Source organism: Bos javanicus, chromosome 2 (genome assembly GCF_032452875.1).
Source record: "Bos javanicus breed banteng chromosome 2, ARS-OSU_banteng_1.0, whole genome shotgun sequence".
Taxonomy (NCBI): domain Eukaryota; kingdom Metazoa; phylum Chordata; class Mammalia; order Artiodactyla; family Bovidae; genus Bos; species Bos javanicus.
Window position 1 is genome coordinate 8,265,370 of NC_083869.1, and position 5,864 is coordinate 8,271,233.

The window sequence follows — 5,864 nt, forward strand, 5'->3', positions numbered from 1 at the left end:
TGTGCACTTATTAAATGATTTTGAATTTGCCATTGATTTCTTACTGTGTCATGCTATTTTATAATTAGTCATACAACATACACTTAATATACAACAGCTCAAATAAACTTAGCCTATATTCCTTTAGAAGCACCAAAAGGAATGATCCAGAATTATTCACTCTTAATACTTTTTTTAAATATCTTACTGCTGCCCTTGATTCAGTCTAAAAGTAGTTTAGGTATTAGCTTTGCTAGTAGTGGTAAATGCCTCTGATTCCTTGTGATTTTCTGATCAAATCCATCTGAGTACAGTTAATTTAGCTGGGTTTGTGGGATTTGGCTTCTCAGGATAAGCAGCTATTTCAGTGCCTGTATATACTTATCTTCTTTTACAGTGGTTAACAAGCACCTAACAGAATGACAGATATCCAAGGGTCACTCTATAAATATTTGTTAAGTTTCTAAATAACAGATCTTTGGCTCTTGATGCTTCTGTTAATAGAAAACTTGATAATAATTAGTCATTATGATGTGTTCAGTAAATTAAAATTATTTGCCTTAAAAAATTTATGAAGAGTTCTTTTAAAGTCAATAATTGAAGCGTGTGTAAATATTGCTGCTTGAAATATTAATAATCATGTAGAGAAGGAGAACCCTTTGGAACCATTTGAGAACTAATGTCTCAGTGAGAGTGTTTAGGGATGGTAAATAATTGCAATAAGGTTTGGAGTATGTTTTTGGCTCATGGTATGTTTTTTCCACAAATAAAGTAAGAGTGAGGCCTTTTGGATATAGTTGTATGGTAAGTGTGGGGAAATTAACAAGATGGCACCAGTCAGTCTCTCTCAGCCCACGCTCTCACTCCTTTTCTCCACATATTCTACAAACAGTGACTTTGTATGATTGTGCAACAGTTGAGATCACTTCAGGACTGCACATGCACATCACAAGGTACTTGTGTGGTCTCGGGCTACTTTGTGTGGTATGCCTATATGAACTTCACCATGGAAGCCTTGGCTGCTACTGCATTAGGATTACATTGGAGTGGCCTCATGGTCATGTTATATGAGTTGTGTTATTGCTATGTCATTGCTGTCTGAGGAAGCCTTACAAATAGCTGAGAAAAGAAGAGAAGCAAAAAGCAAAAAGCAAAGGAGAAAAAGGAAAGATATACCCATCTAATATGGAGTTCCAAAGAATAACAAGGAGAGAAAAGAAAGCCATCCTAAGAGATCAATGCAAAGAAATAGAGGAAAAAAATAGAATGAGAAAGCCTAGAGATCTGTTCAAGAATATTAGAGATACCAAGGGAATATTTCATGCAAAGATGGGCACAATAAAGGATAGAAATGGTATGGACCTAACAGAAGCAGAAGATACTAAAAAGAGGTGGCAAGAATACACAGAAGAACTGAACAAAAAGAGATCTTAATGACCCAGATAACCACGAAGATGTGATCACTCACTTAGAGCCAGATATCCTGGAATGTGAAGTCAAGTGGGCCTTAGGAAGCATCACTATGAACAAAGCTAGTAGAGGCAAAGGAATTCCAACTGAGCTATTTCAATTCCTAAAAGATAATGCTGTGAAAGTGCTGCTATCAATCTGCCAGAAAATTTGGAAAACTCAGCAGTGGCCACAGGGCTGGAAAATGTCAGTTTTCATTCCAATCCCAAAGAAAGACAATGCCAAAAAATGTTCAAACTTCAGCACAATTGCACTCATTTCAGATGTTAGCAGCTGCTTCTGCTAAGTCACTTCAGTTGTGTCTGACTCTGTGCAACCCCATAGACAGCAGCCCACCAGGCTCCCCTGTCCCTGGGCTTCTCCAGGCAAGAACACTGGAGTGGGTTGCCATTTCCTTCTCCAATGCATGAAAGTGAAAAGTGAAAGTGAAGTCACTCAGTCAGGTCCGACTTTTCGTGACCCCATAGACTGCAGCCTACCAGTCTCCTCTGTCCATGGGATTTTCCAGGCAAGAGTACTGGAGTGGGTTGCCATTGCCTTCTCCAGATATTAGCACAGTAATACTCAAAATTCCCCAAGCAAGACTTCAACAGTACATGAACTGATAACTTCCAGATGTTCAAGCCGGATTTAGAAAAGGCAGAGAAACCAGAGATCAAATTGCCAACATCCATTGGATCATCAAAAAAGCAAGAGAATTCCAGAAAAACATCTACTTCTGCTTCATTGACTACATTAAAGCCTTTGACTGTGTGGATCACAACAAACTGTGGAAACTTCTTAAAGATGTAGAAATAACAGACCACCTTAAATCTGTATGCAAGTCAAGAGCAACAGTTAGAAAAGGGCATGGAACACGGACTGGTTCCAAATTGGGAAAGGAGCACAACAAGGCTGTACATTGTCACCCTGTTTATTTCACTTATATTCAGAGTACATCATGAGAAATGCTGGGCTGGACAAAGCACAAGCTAGAATCAAGATTGCAGGAGAAATATCAATAACCTCAGGTATGCAGATGACACCACCCTTATCCCTTACGTCAGAAAGCAAAGAACTAAAGAGCCTCTTGATATAAGTGAAAGAGAAGTGTGAAAAATTTAGCTTAAAACTCAACATTCAAAAAACGAAGATCGTGGCATCCAGTCCCATCACTTCATGGCAAATAGATGGAGAAATAGTTGAAACAGTGTCAGACTTTATTTTTTGGGGGGCTCCAAAATCACTGCAGATAGTGACTGCAGCCATGAAATTAAAAGATGCTTGCTCCTTTGAAGAAAAGCTATGACAAACCTAAACAAACCTAGAAAAGTGGAGATGTTACTTTGCTGACAAAGGTCCATGTAGTCAAAACTACGGTTTTCTAGTAGCTCTGTATGGATGTGAGAGTTGGACTATAAAGAAAGCTGAGCACCGAAGAACTGATTTCAACTGTGGTGTTGGAGAAGACTCTTGAGAGTCCCTTGGACTGCCAGGAGATCAAACCAGTCAATCCTTAAGTAGATCAGTCCTGAATATTCATTGGAAGGACTGATGTCGAAGCTGAAGCTCCAATACTTTGGCCACCTGATGCAAAGAACCGACTCATTGGGAAACACTCTGATGCTAGGAAAGATTGAAGGCAGGAGGAGAAGGGAACAATAGAGGATGAGATGGTTGGATAGATAGCATCACTTACTTGATGGACAAGAGTTTGAACAAGCTCCAGGAGTTGGTGATAGACAAGGAAGCCTGGCATGCTGCAGTCTATGGGGTTGCAAAGAATAGGACAGGACTGAGTTATTGACCTGGACTGAGTGATTGAACTGAACTGTGCTGATGTCATGCTTATGTTATGGTTATGTTGTAGTTGCTGCCTCAGCCAGGAAAGAATATATATGTCTGCAGTTCCACAACTCCTCGAGTTTCCTTCAAGCCTCTTAGCTCCTGCCTTGCCTACCCTGTGTTCAGAGAACAGTGAGGACAGTGTGAACAGGTAGACGATTAGAATCTTGAGCAGGATGATAAGAGAGGCAGTACGTAAGTGCAAACTGGATAACTGTTAATGGTAAGCAGTTGACTGTTAGAAGTGTTATGAGCACATACAAAAATTAAAGCAAGAGATAGTGTAGTTCTAAGTTTTTAGTCTCTTTCTGAGTGAATGTCTCTCTCTTTGCCTTCGGCTTTGATTCTCACCCCCCTAACCCCCACCTCACATTTTGGCATGAATCCCTTTTCCAATCTTCCCTTACTCTGAAGTTTTGTTTTTTGTCCAAATCTGTTGCCTTATTTTTTTTTTTTCTCCTTCATTCCAAATTTACTGGCTTCCCTCCGCATGCAAGCATTGCTCCAAAGCACTGGGACTCTGGAGATACAAAGCTTCATGGAGTTCTTCTTGTCCTATTTTCACGGTAAGATTTAAGTCAAGTAAGAAACACTTTCTAGTATCTCCTGTGTATAAGTCACTATCCTGAGGGGAACAAAGATGTAGCACCCACCTGACTTGAGATCTCATAATCAGGTTAGAGAGACCAACACTTACAAACACAAAAACTGGTAAGATAGGTGTTTATTTAATTTGTTGTGGGAATTCTGAGAAAGGATCTAACCTTATATACCACTGATAGCAAGGTAAAGAGAGGACGGTTCATCACCACATTTGATATTTATGATTTACTTCCCTCAATGTCCACATATTCAATAAAGACCTATTGCTTTGTTGTCTTTTTGCTGATGTAATTTCCTCTTAGTGATTTAGCTAATCTCAGGTTTTTATTTTTCCTGTCTCTTTATATCTGGGAGGCCTAACAGTCTTAAATGAAAAGCAGTGGTGATCAAGTGGTGATCAAGTGGAAATTGGAGAAAGGGATATCTGGGGGGAAGAGGCTGTAAGTATTAATTCATTCATTCCATAAATCTTTATTGAGCATGTACAATATCGGGCACTGTTCTAGGTTCTGAGCACATAGCATTTCAGAAAACAAATGCAAATCTTGTTTACAAGGTTAACAAAAAGAAGTTAAATTTCTTCTTCTTATAAATAAAAAGAAGTTAAATTTCTTATAAATTTCTTCTTATAAAAAGAAGATATATTTCTTGTGGATAGGACAATTAAACAAATAAATATGGAAAACATAGCATGTAACATGATAAGAGTTATGGAGAAAAAGAAGGAACAGAAGAGAAGCAGAGTCTTAAGATTGGGGTGGGCTTACTTCACATATCTTCGATAAGACAGTCCTCACTGATAAGGTGATGTTTGTTCAGAAACTTAAAGGTAGTAAGGGATTGAGCCATGCAAGTACCTGGAACAATAGTATTACCTACTTAGAGAAGAGTACATGCAAAACTCTGAGATGTGAGCATGATCAGAATGTTTAAGGGACAGCAAGAAAGTACCATAAGGACACAGAAGAGGATTTTAAGATGAAGTCACAGAGAAACACAGAGATGGTGTAATGGGGGTGATGTTGCATGGGCTGTTCAAAAAGAGAGGAAAGAGGTCAATATAAGGTCAGCTATTAGCTCTTGATCAACATATCAAGGATCTTAACTCAAATTTAGGTAGCAGGTGAAGGATCAGTTTTTTGTAAAGATAGGAATTCAGTCTAGAGAAAAATTATTCTCAATTTTCCCATTTTTAAAATCTAATAGAGTAGAAAGGGCCTAGATTTAGAGTTAGAAACTGAATTCTTGTCTCTTCTGCCTCCAACTATCTGGGAAATTGATGCTGATAAATTACTCCAAGTTTCTCTTTTATTTTTCCTTTACAATGGACGGATGTTTTCTAGATGATATTCAACTTTTGAGAGTCTAATTCAAGGACAAATGGCAGGTGCATTCAGGCTAGATAGAGCCGTATTGTTTTCAGAGCACAGGATACTGGCTTGTATTTGCGTTACTCTTTTTCTCCCACTCTTCTGCTTTTAATTCTTTTTTTTTTTTTAACTTCATGACAATTTTCATAAGATAACAATTCTTTCCATTTATTTCCTGGTTACTGACAGGAGGTGTCTTCCCTCAAGCTGGTTTTCTAGCTTTGTTCTGAACTCCACAGGGCTGAGTCCAGAGGCATTCTCTGGGATCTCTGCAGATAAAAATGCTCATCCTCTGCTCTCTAACATCTCAAGCATGAGTTGGTGCCATTCAAAAATGCAGAGAGAAGCTGGCTGTGAAGGAGTTACATAGTCCTTGCCTCGTTTTTTCTCCCGGAATGAGTCTTGGGGGAGCCTGTTAATACTTTGGCTAAGCCAGAGGCTTCCATAATTACCTGGAAATATGGGACTGTATCACATTTTCTATTAAGTCATGATTTTATAAAGTGAATTTATTGCATGCCACTCTTCAATCCAGAAATGGAGAATTAAGTTGCTCTGAGTTCCTAACAAAGCAAAATCTGTTAACTGATTAATTTTTAGCTTTTGGAGAAAGAGATT